Source organism: Sciurus vulgaris (genome assembly GCF_902686455.1).
Source record: "Sciurus vulgaris genome assembly, chromosome: 7".
Taxonomy (NCBI): domain Eukaryota; kingdom Metazoa; phylum Chordata; class Mammalia; order Rodentia; family Sciuridae; genus Sciurus; species Sciurus vulgaris.
The window spans coordinates 74,277,338-74,289,624 of record NC_136467.1 but is presented as its reverse complement, the minus strand read 5'-3'; positions in this window follow the sequence as shown (position 1 = coordinate 74,289,624).

The following is a 12,287-nucleotide window of genomic DNA, read 5'->3' as shown; positions in this document are numbered from 1 at the left end:
AGACAGTGTAGCATCATCCCAGAATCAGAACACTAGGGCATCCATGGACTGGTTACTAAGTGTATATGCCCCACAGACCCAGGGCTCAGGAAAGGACAATTCATAACCCAAACCCCCTGCCATGCCTGAGATGCAGAAAGGATGGAAATGTCTTCTGACTTCCTTAAGAGCTCTCTTCTTGGCCATTCCCCAAGAAGAGAGCTCTTGGAGGAAATACCAGCAATAGATCAGAGCACACCTTATTTGAGGTTAGGACCTTCTTGAGAATAAAAAGGAAGAAGTCCCACAAAAATCAAACGAAAAATAAAGTCTTCAATTATTCTCTACCTCAAGCTAGATAAGAGAGTTATATACTGGTTAAAGACATTCTAATTCACAGTTATTTGAGAAATATACAGTATTAGCAAAGTTTGAATAAACAGGACAGGAAAACATTTTTTGCTTTTCATTTTTGCTATTATTATTTCAATACTGTCAGCTTTCAAACAAGGAATTTGTTGAAAAAGAATCCTAGGAACAATTCTAGAATTTATAAATCGTTTGTGTGGATTTTTTTTTTTTCAGAATTTAAATAAAAAATTGAAAAACATGACAAGAACCCTGAAAGTCTTTAAGAAACTTAGTGTAGGATTTGCTCAGTGAATTGATGGATATCTTGGCCATTCTTTGCCTCTGAGCTCAGCTTGTCTGTGGATGTCTCCCGCCCAAAGCATTCTCATTCTTTGTACGTAACCATGGCAAATGGCCTTATACTTGACCATTGCTTAGGAAATGTACAAAAAATAAAAGAAAAAAGAGAGGGTGGGGAGGGATGGAGAAGGAAAAGGTAGGAGAAAAAGAAGATGGATAGTAGATAGCCATCTCTTTCAGTACATCTTCCTTAATACAGACCTAGTATATTCGAGAAAAACTTTAGAAACTAGAGAGAGAAGCCAAGATTTCTACTCACCGTGATCCTTGGGAAATGCCATAGTGAGGTAAGTATGAACTGTGAACTATAAGCAAGCAACCAAGAATGAGCTGACATGCAAGAAATGATAGCCTCTAGGTCTCCTTGAAGATTTGAAGGAAGCACAATAAAATGACTATTAAATGTTTTTTATTGGCAGGGAGATACTGGAGGTTGAACCCAGGGACACTTAACCACTGAGCCACATCCCCAGCCTTTTTTTTATTTTTTATTTTGAGAAAGGATTTTGCTAAGTTGCCTAGGGCCTCACTAAGTTGCTGAGGCTGGCCTCAAACTTGCAATCCTCCTGCCTCTGCCTCCTGAGTCGCTAAGATTACAGGTGTGTGCCACCACATCCAGGTTTATTTTATTTTTACTAACTCTTCCTTCTGAAAAAGCCTCTTAACTTCTAGAGATATTTTGTAACATCATGAAAAATGAGTTTTGTTTCTTGCACATTAAAATTTTTAAAAATAGATGGAGATTTTCCATAATTGAGGTACTGCTTCAAAATAATGTGAACTTCAAAATATTGAGTAATATTATCTCCCCTACTTCACAGGTAAGAAAACTGAGGTTACACAATTTGCCCAGGTGGCACATGGAGAAGAATGGTGGAATTACTTTAGAATTCAGGCATCTGTTATATGAGAATTTACTCCTTTTTAATGGTAAAGGCTAAGTCTACATTACACCACTGAACTGAGAAGGGTAGGAGGAAATTAAAGAACTGGTTCCCAATCTCCTAGGTCAAGAAGCAAACCTCATTGAGTTTGGTGGTTCAAGCCTGAAATCCCAGCTACTCTGGAGGCCAAGGTAGGAGGATCACAAGTTTGAGGCTGGTCTTGGCAATTTAGCAATATCCTGAGCAATTTAGTGAGACATTACCTGAAAATTAAAAAAAAGAAAAAAAAACAAGGGACTGGGGATGTAGCTTAGTGATAAAGTGCCCAGGTTTTAATCCCCAGTACAAAAAAAAAAAAAGACTAAGAACCCACATAAACACTCAAAAACTGGTTTGCTCTCTTAGGCCATTTAATTTACAGAACTCACTGGGAGGAAGGGGGAAAAAACTCGAAAAATTCCTTAATCAACAAAAGAGAAAATTTCTTGTTATAATAAAATTATCCATTGTCATCACTTCTTTTATTTAGAGCACAACTATCAAGTGATTCAGTACCTTTTCTGGTTTAAATGGCTATCCTGCACTTTATGCTAAACTGAAGCATAAAATCTAAATGTACTTTTGCTTGGAATTCTGAGTTTTAAAGGCCAAAACTTTGTTTCCTTATTTCAGTGAATTATTTTGCTGTTACCAATTAGATGTCTTGTGATAAAGAACATGAGAGCTATTTAAAAGAAACCTGCACAATGTAGGCAGAGTAATTGCAATCCTGAATAGGGCAAGCAATTAAATACAGCCTGTATCCTGCATCTTAGGGTATTTTGAGGCATCTCATGGCATTGTGCCTGGTTCCTGGGATTCACATGTTGAAAGCTTTTCACGCTTTCTTTTTAAATATGTATTTAAAGCTATTCACTCGCTCTCAAAGCAAACAAAGAAAAGAGCCTTCTGCAGGATCTCCTGGACTCCTTGTATCCAGAAAAGCCAACCAGATTTCTCAAGAGGGCAGCTCAGAGCCTCTCTCTCACCTAAAACAGTTGATAAACTTGTGAAATCATGAAAAATCATGAAATCATTTTCACTGAGGCAGACCATCATGAAAGAGTTTATTAAAATGATGTTCAACTATTTTTAAAAATTACATATGGCAAAAGAACCCAGGGCTAGGAATGTGGTTTAGTGGTAAGCATTTGTCTAGTGTGTACCAGGCCCCAGGTTCAATCCCTAGCACCACAAAAGCAAACAACAACAACAAACCCAAACAGCACAAAAGAATATCCATTGAAAAGTTAGTTTCTCTCTCTTTCCATACCTATAGTCACTCCCCATTCTCAGAGGGAAACACTCTTAAATGAACAAACATACTCATAACCTTTATAGAGATTTTTATTTTACATTCTAACATTATGGGGGGGGGGTGGAGGGGATTGGGGATTGAACCCAGAGGCACTTTACCACTGAGCTTCACCCCAACACTCTTTATTTTATTTTATTTTTTTGACAGGGTTTCACTAAACTGCTGAGGGCCTTGCTAAGTTGCTGAACTGGCCTGAAACTTGTGATCCTCCCGCCTCAGTCTGCTGAGTCACTGTAACTTCAGTCTTTTAACAGTTGATTAATGCTACATATATAGAAAAGGAAAACAATGGGATGTTTTTAGTACTCTTTGAAAAAACAAACAAAAGGATGTGATTTACAGGGGTAGTCAGAGAAGACTTATCTGAAAAGAGCTAGTAAAGAGAAAGTAAGGGTGGAAAGTTTTTCCCTGAAGGTGTGTCACCAGCTGGAAAAACTAAGGAGAAGGGTCAGGGCTTGGTGTTGGAGGAACCAAAACATCAGTATAAGGTAAGAGGTAGCCATGAGGCGTAGGTAGCCTTTTTGGACAGGTTGGGAGTTTTGATTTTATTCTAAGTACCACTGGAAGTATTAAAGAATTTTAAGAAGGGAGGAAACATGTTTACTTTGCTAAAACTAACTCTGATAGATTGTCTCTGAAAATGGCCACTACCACCCATCCCAACCCAAGTGTGACTTTATTACTCCTCCAATTTACTTCCCCTCCTCTTGAATCTGGGCAGTCCCTGTGACTTACTTCAGTCAGTTGAGTGTGGTAGATGAAACTGGGACATGGTGCTGCTTCTGAGCTGGGACATAAGAGGTACAAGTTGCCTGCTTTTAGCTTTCCTGGAGCCTTGAACCATCATGAAAAGAAGTTGAGGCTAGCCTACTGGAGAGGCCCCATAGTCAGAGAGACCCTGAAGGATAACAGAGCACATGGTTACAGTTACAGAGACCCTCATTTCAGCTGAGGGACTAGACATGTGAGTGGCACCATTTTGGATTCTCCAGCCCAAACTTCAATTCCATGAACAAGTGCAGCTCTCACCAGGCAACAGACATACTCTCTTCCAGCTGAATGCTGCTCAGCTGACACAAAATCATGAGCAAATAAAATGCTTTTAAAAAACCATCGAGACTTGAGGTACGTGATTATGCAACAGTAGATAACTAATGGACATACTTAGACTGATGTGGGGAAAATGGATTGTAGGGGTCATGAGGATAGAATGAGAAATAACAGTTCAGAGGCCACTGTGGTTGCCAGAAAGATAAACAAGAGGGAATAGTGGAAACCGAGAGAAGTAGGTAGATTTGAAATAAGTTTAGGAGATAACATAAGATTTGTTGATGATTTTGACATTGAAGGTCAGCAAAATAGTCCTCTGAGACATTTTGTTTGAGCAATCAGATGTATGGAAATGAAGTTTACTAAGTAAGACCCACGTAGGAACAGGCTCATCCTACAATTTCGATGTCTATTATGTTATTACTATTTTTGTTGCTTTTGTTTGCAGTGCTGGGAATCAAACCCAGAGCCTTGTGCTGCTAGGTCTGTACTCTTGCATTGAACTATACCCCCGCCCTATCATCTAGTCTCTCTGACATAAATAATGAAGTTTTCCAATTGCAAGCGTGGCATTTGTGATTATCTAGGAAAAGTCTTAACCTAGTGAGATAGAATTTCTGTCTACAGACATTTATAGTTTTTTTTCGTTATATCCATGTGGACTTTTAAGGACAAACTTTGGACATAAAGATGCCCTAACATGAAGCAAAAAGCTTTTGACAGCAGAGTCAGCAGAACAGAGGTATTAAGAGCTGTCTGTAGATCAGTTTGGACTTGGCAACTTCTACTTTGTCTGAGATAGTTACACCAACTCGTATATTCAGTGATGGAAAAAGGCAGATTCTCTATTATGCTAAGCAAAATAAGCCAATCCCAAAGAGCCAAAGGCTGAATATTTTCTTTGATATGTGGATGTTAATTCACAATAAGGGGTGGGGGAAAGATAGAGGTATTTTGGACCAGACAGAGGGAAATGAAGGGAGAGGAGGGATCATGGAGGTAGGAGCAATAATAGAATGAATCAAACATTATTACCCTATGTACATATATGATTACACCACCTGTGTAACTCTACATCATGTACAACCAGATGAATGAGAAGTTATACTCCATTTATATATGATGTGTCAAAACGTATTCTATTGTCATGTAGAACTAATTAGAACAAATAAAAAGAAAAAAAAAAAAAAAAAAAGGCAGATTCTCCAAGACAAATAACTTTATTAAAAATTCAGTAGAGTTGGGTGCAGTGGTGCACACTGGTAATCTCAGCTCCTGAGGCAGGAAGATCAAAAGTTTGAGGTCAACCTTAGCAATGTAGCAAGACCCTGTCCCAAAATAAAAAATAAAAAGGGCAGGGGGTATAGCTCAGTGGTAAAGTGCCCTTGGGTTCAATCCCCAGTGCCACAAGAAACAAAAACAACAATAAAATAAATTCACTCAATGAATTCCAGAATCTGTGACTTATACATTTCATTTATTTCAGCTAACAAAATTAGAAGACACTGTTGTCAGCTACTTACCAGCCATTCCCAAACCCCTTCTTTAAGTCTACTTCCAAGCTAGAGATGAAAAAGTCAGATACTCAATCTCTAAGACTCTTTCAGTTCTGGCCAGTAAGATGTAAAAGGAAATCCTGATGGGGAACTTCTAGTTAAGAGTTTTACCTCCTGATAAGAGAGGCTGATGGGAGAATCCCCCAAAGGCATCCTTTCCTGCTTTGAGCACAGTTGTGAGGTTCCTGATAATTAGAACACTATGGGTGACCGGTGTCTGCTTGACTCTCCAATAGTTTGAGAATGCAAGACATTGCAGTCCAATTATCACAGATGGCTCTGCCAAGTATCACTTTCCTTGAACTGACCAACAATGGGTAAGCAGGTAAGAACATGGTACTTGGAGGTGGAGAAGCTATCTTGCATCCATGAGGTAACAGGCATAAAATTAAAAACCCATCACAGGACAATGCCTATAATTCCAGCAACTTGGGAGTCTGAGGCAGAAGAACTGCAAGTTTAAAGTAAGCCTATGCAACTTAGTGAGACCCTGTCTCAAAATTTAAAAAAAACTGGAGATGTAGGTTAGTGGTGAGTGCCCCTGATTCCATCCCTAGTGTCACAGAACAACCCAAAACTATGTAGTAATCTGAAACTAGGCTCTTGTAAACATCTGGTTTTAAAAGGCAAAGAGGAAGAGAAGATAATTTTAGATTTCTCAATATAATGACTCTAGTAACCTCATAGCCCTGGTTTGGACATAGCCTTCCATGCCTTCTTTTCAACCTGATTGTTTTGCTTTACTAATGTTCTTCATTGATCCCAGCTATTGCCACCAGAGGGACTTCTTGTATGGAAGCTTGTGTGGAATTTTTCTCTTTTTTTTGGTGTGCTAGGCAAGTGCTCTACCACTGAGCTACATCTCTATCCTGAATCTCATAGAATCTTGTTCCTTGAGCTCTGATACTGATTCATGATTGTCAGATTCTGTTCCACACCTGTACAGGGAACCAAGATGGTGGTAAAAAAAAAAAGAGCTCAAACTTATTTTTTCTTTTCTCTCTCTCTCTCTCTCTCTCTCTCCCTCTCTCTCTCTCTCTCTCTCTCTCTCTTTTTCTTTTTTGTACCAGGGATTGAACCCTGGGGTACTTAACCACTGAGTCACATCCTCAGCCCTTTTCAATTTCTGTTTTGAGACACATCTTGCCAAGTTGCTTAGGGTCTCACTAAGTTGCTTAGGATCTCACTAAATCACTGAGATTGGCCTCAAATTTACAATCCTCCTGCCTCAGCCTCCCAAATCATTGGGATTATAGGTGTGCGCTACCATGTCTGGCTCATGAGAAAATTAAAAATCTATTCTTTAAGTCAGCACTTCCCCACTCTGTTCATGACACACAGAAAATGGTACTATATGTATGGTACACTCATGTAAGTGCACAGGTTGCTTGTAACCAGAGGTGATTTGCCTGAACACATTGTTCACATTGGGCTCTGTCAAGCTGCCCCAAAGTCTGAGGGAATCAGTAACTTGTCCATATCTGTAACCTATTTATAACACACGAGTGGTAGTGGCAAACAATTTGGGAAGTTCTGTTTAAGTTGTGAAGGTGGGCCATTACATCTTAAGAGGTGGGGCCAAAAGGGAGGTCTTAGTTTGTCAAGGCATGCCTTCAAAAGGGGTAATGGAACCCCAGGTCACGAGCTGAACACTTTTGTTCCCACCATGATGTCCAGTCTCACCACAGGTCCCAAAACAATAGAGCCGATTGACCACATAGTGAAACCTACCAAACTGTGAGCCAAAATAAACCTGTCCTCTTTTTAAAGAGATTATCTTAAAATTTCGTTAAAGTAATGGAAAGCTGATGAACACAACAGGGATGTCAAAAAAAAAAAAAAAAAAAAAAAAGATTTCAATATCATTAGCCAGTAAGTAAGTGCAAATTATTAAGACCACAATGAGATATCACTGTATACCTATGAAAATTGCTAAAATTAAAAAAAAAAAAATAGGGACCACATTAAACACTGGCAAGGTTACAGAGAAACTAGATCTCTATACATTGGTAGTGGGAATGTAAAACCGTACAATCACCCTGGAAAACAGTTTGGTAGTTTCTTATAACACTAAATATGTAACTACTAAATGATTTAGTATACTAGTCAGCTTTCTATCACTAACAAGACCTGACAGGATCAACTTATGAAGATAAAAGGTTCTTTTTGACTCATAGTTTCAGAGGTTCAGTCCATCACCAACTGCCCCCCTTGCCTTGGGCCTGTGGCAAAGTATCTCATCATTGTGGAAATGCATGGTGGAGCAAAACCGTTCATCTCATGGACAGCCAGGGAGCAGAGAGAAAGAGATCAGAGGCCCACATCCCCTTTGGGGCATCAGTGACCCTAAGACCTCTCACTAGACCTTACTTCTTAACATGTTATTATTGCTTAACATGTAATAATATTTTTATACATGTAATAATATTGCATTGAGTTACATACACTTTGTATAAAGGACTCAGTATTGTAAAGATGTCCGCTGAGCATGATGCCTGTAATACCAGCTACTTGGGATGCTGAAACAGGAGGATTGCAAGTTCAAAGCCAGACTCATCCACTTAGTGAGGCTCTAAACAACTTAGTGAGATCCTGTTTCAAAATAAAAAGGGCTGGAAATGTTGCTTAGTGGTTAAGTGCTCCTAGGTTCAGTCCCTATCCTCACTCACCCACCCACAAAAAAAGTAAAGATATCAATTCTCTCTCCAAATTGCAGCAGTAGCAAAAGATTTCTTGCTCCAATTACATGAGGGCTGCAGAATTCCTATGGTTATACTATTTCATTTGTCTTCTCATTCTAGGATTCCAGTTGGAGGAGACATTCTTCAGGGCATATTTTCATGGTGAAGGACTGAAACTCAGGGTGGTAGGAAAAACACTAAAGGACATAATATATTAAAGTTTCTGCTCCGACCTGGCAAAGCAAGTCAACACAAACTCAAAGTCAATGGAGTAGAGAAGGCTATACAATATATAGGAAAGTATGGCAAAGGTAAGAAATAATTGCGAGTGAACCATGCCCAAATTCCAAGTTTTTCATGGATCTTAGCAAACCAATTCTAAAATGCCCATGGAAGATCAAAGGACTGAGAATACTTGAGACCCTTGTAATGGAGAAAAAGAAGTAAGTCATTGTAGGACTTACATAATCAGAAATCAAGATTTTAAATAAAATGACATATTGTCTAACAGTATGGCACAAACACAGGGATAGACAAATGGAACAAAGTAGAAGACCTAAAACAGAACCATACATACATGGAAACCCATTATAAGATAGCTCTAGCATTGCAAATCTGATAAGAAATAAATTTCAGATGGAACATGGATGGCAAAATTTAAAATCTTTTGGAAGAAAACATGGGAGAATATTTTTATTTCCATGGGATCAGGACTTCTCAAAACACATGAAATGGTGGAAGATGTGACCATGAAAAAAGAGGAAATTAGAATGGTTATTAAACATTAAAGATGTGCTGGGTGTGGTGATGCTTGCCAAGGCTGAGTCCAGAGGACCACAAGGTTAGCCTCAATAACTCAGTGAGCCCCTAAGCAACTTAGTGAGATCCTTTCTCAAACTGAAAAATTAAAAGGGCTGGGGATGTAACTCAGTGGTAAAGCATCCCTGGGTTTAATCCCAGGACAAAAAAAAAAAAAAAAAAAAAAAAAAAAAAATCAAATGTGCTCAACCATACAGGTAATTGGGTAAAGACAAATTACAGCCATTATGAGAAATTATTTCACATCCACAAAGAAAACAAGTGTTGGCAAAGATGTGAGGCAAGGGGAACTCTCATATACTGCTCATGGGAACAAACATTGGAACAATCTTTTTCAAAAACAAGTTGACTTTACCTAGTAAATATGTCACACACATACCTTAAGACCTAACAATACCGCTTCTAGATACATATCCTAAAAAAATTCTTGTACACCTGTAGCAGGAATAATATTTCAAGATGTACAAGGAACATGATGGTACACACCTGTAATCCCAGAAACTCAGGATACTGAGGTAGAAGGATTGCAAGTCTGAGGCCAGCCTGAGCAACTTATTGAGGCCCTGTCTTAAAATAAAAATAAAAAGAAAAATTAGCTGGGGGTTTTGCTCACTGGTAGAGCATTCCTGGGCTAGCCCCAATAACACCTCCCTAAAATGAATGTTCATAGAAATATTGCTTTCATAGAAATATTGCTTTCAATAGCAAAAACTGGAGACAACCCAATGTTCAAAGAAGAGTGGATAATTAAATTGTGGTATGTATGTATGTATATATATATACATACATACTGGAGATTGAACCCAGGGGCACTTACCCACTGAGTCACATGCCCAGCCCTTTTTTGTATTTTATTTAGAGACAGGGTCTCACTGAATTGCTTAGGGCCTTGCTAAATTTCTGAGGCTGGCTTTGAATTTGCAATCCTCCTCCCTCAGCCTCCCAAGCTGCTCAGATCACAGACATAGACCACCTTGCCCAGGAAATTGTGGTATATTCTTACAATGAAATACTATATAACAGAGAAATCCAATAGTTGAATCTGAGAACTATAATGCTAAACAAAAAATGCAAGTTGTATAGGAATCATGCAAAATTGGTTCATTTGTAAAAAGTTCAAGGACAGGCTAAAATGAACCATATAGTGTTTAGGGATATATATATTTGTGATAAGAGAATTATTAAACCAAAATTCAGGATGGTGGTTTTCTCTTGAGGAGAAGGACATGATCACAGGGGGCACACTGAAGACTTCTTGCTTGAGTGGAAACTTTAGCAAAGCCAGAGTGGAGTGACAGGGACAGAAGACAGAACAATGTGTCAAAGGTTGAGGTGAAGCTAGCGGCATTAAAGGTAGCTAGTGAAGTCAACTCATTAAGTAAATGCTGCTGGAAATAGAAGCAGATTATATTATCACAAAGCAGTCAGCATTATCACTTGCAGAGCAGACTTCTTTTTCATGAGGTAAAAGAGTGGGTGGTGGGGTGGCTACATGAGGGTGACCAGGAGGGAGCTGAATGGAGCGGCTGGCTGGGAACTTTCCCTCACGCAGAGGGAGATTTAGGAGTCTCCTTTCATTGGTTGCAATAAAGTGTGTGCCCCTTGATGATCAAGTGAGATCACCAAGCAGCTCAGCCACTGTCTGCCTTGGCTCTCATGAGGCTCCCTTGCCAGGAATTCCCATTAATCTAAGTCTGGGAACAAATGCAGACTAGTCTGCTCCTAGGAGCCCCTCACATGTCTTGCAGACTGTCTTGGGCTTTCAATTTTTTTTTTTTTTTTTTCACGTAATTGCTCTGACTGCCCATAAATATAACTTGAAACCCTATCTCATCATGACTTTATGGTGATACTTTAAAAGCCTCTCAGGGAAATGGAGCACTTTGCATCTTTGGAAGTTTATTCAAGGAACAAGTTAGGAAAACTCCTTGATTTGGGAAAGTATAACAAAGAAATAATCACATTGAAAAGTCATGTGTACATACCTTGTCTTTAGGGGTTCTGGAGCTTAGTTATGGACCTGGCTTAGTTATTAGTAGCCTCGTGCTACTAATGGACAGGGAAGGGAAAGGTGCTATCCTAGCAGTTAGGGTGGGGAACAACAGGGTTTAGGAACAAATACTGAGGCCAAAGAACACTTAGAAAGGAGGTTTCGCTCCCCTGTAAAATAAAACTGCAGCTATACAACAGGGTTGGGGGACGTTCCCAAAATGGCTAAAATCAAACACATTCCCTTAGTGTGGGCAGGGGTCTTGGGATTTCTCCTGCCTGTGCTCCCTGGAAGAGAAAAACAAATATTTTAAGAAAAAGTGGGGGTTTCTCATGTTTCTTTTCACCTGGAAACCAGGCCTATTTCAGAGGGGATAAGAAAAATCAGATTGATAATAAGCCTGCCTCAAACCTCAGGTAAGACTGAAGTTCCATCTTTAGGACTCTACTTACAGGTAGTAAGCCATGAAGATTTTCTTGGAATGTCTTCACATAATCTAAACTGGAAAATAGCCTTGGTCATCAGAGGGTGGTCATCAGAGCTGCAATTCACCTAAATAAGCAAACTCTTTGAAGTAACCCTGAGCTTCTGTTAGCTTTTATCCTGTCCTTACCATATACCTCTTAGTTATATCCCTAGAATCGACTACTCTAGTCTATGTTCAGGGAGCTTTTCTAGGTACTAAAGAAGTAGGGAAAAGAAAATAGACAAAACCAGACTAAGATAATGGTGTGTAAAATGAGGTAAGAATCCGGGGGTAGAGATCGCTCAGTGTATTTGCATGTTCCATATGGGATAGTTTTGACAAGTTACTTACTGACAATCTGTTTGAAATAAAGTCTTTCTTTCCTCTCTCCAGCTACTTCAATGAGTCTGAGTCATTCATCGCTATTGTTTAGCTTCCATTGAGCCGGCCCCAGTCAAGTGAACTATGGATGTATTGAAACATCCACTTGGCTACGGGTTGAGCGTTGGAGGTTTGTCCTCTCAATTCTGCTCGCCCTCAATCCTGGCAATCCCTGCGCGGAAAACCTCATCCTACTCCGGGCCCCCTTCCACTACTCAGAAGGAGTCCTCTCCGTGCCCAAGGCTGGGCGCCCCAGCCGGGAGCAATCACTGGGCAGCCCGGAGCCAGGGCTTTGGTGGTCCCGCTGTCACCCGGGTCCCCGCCGTGCCCCAGCAGGCCTCTGCGGGGCGCTGCGGCCCTAGTTTAGGAGCCGCGGGCGGGGTGGGACGGGGCGGGGCGGAGGGCTCTGCGGG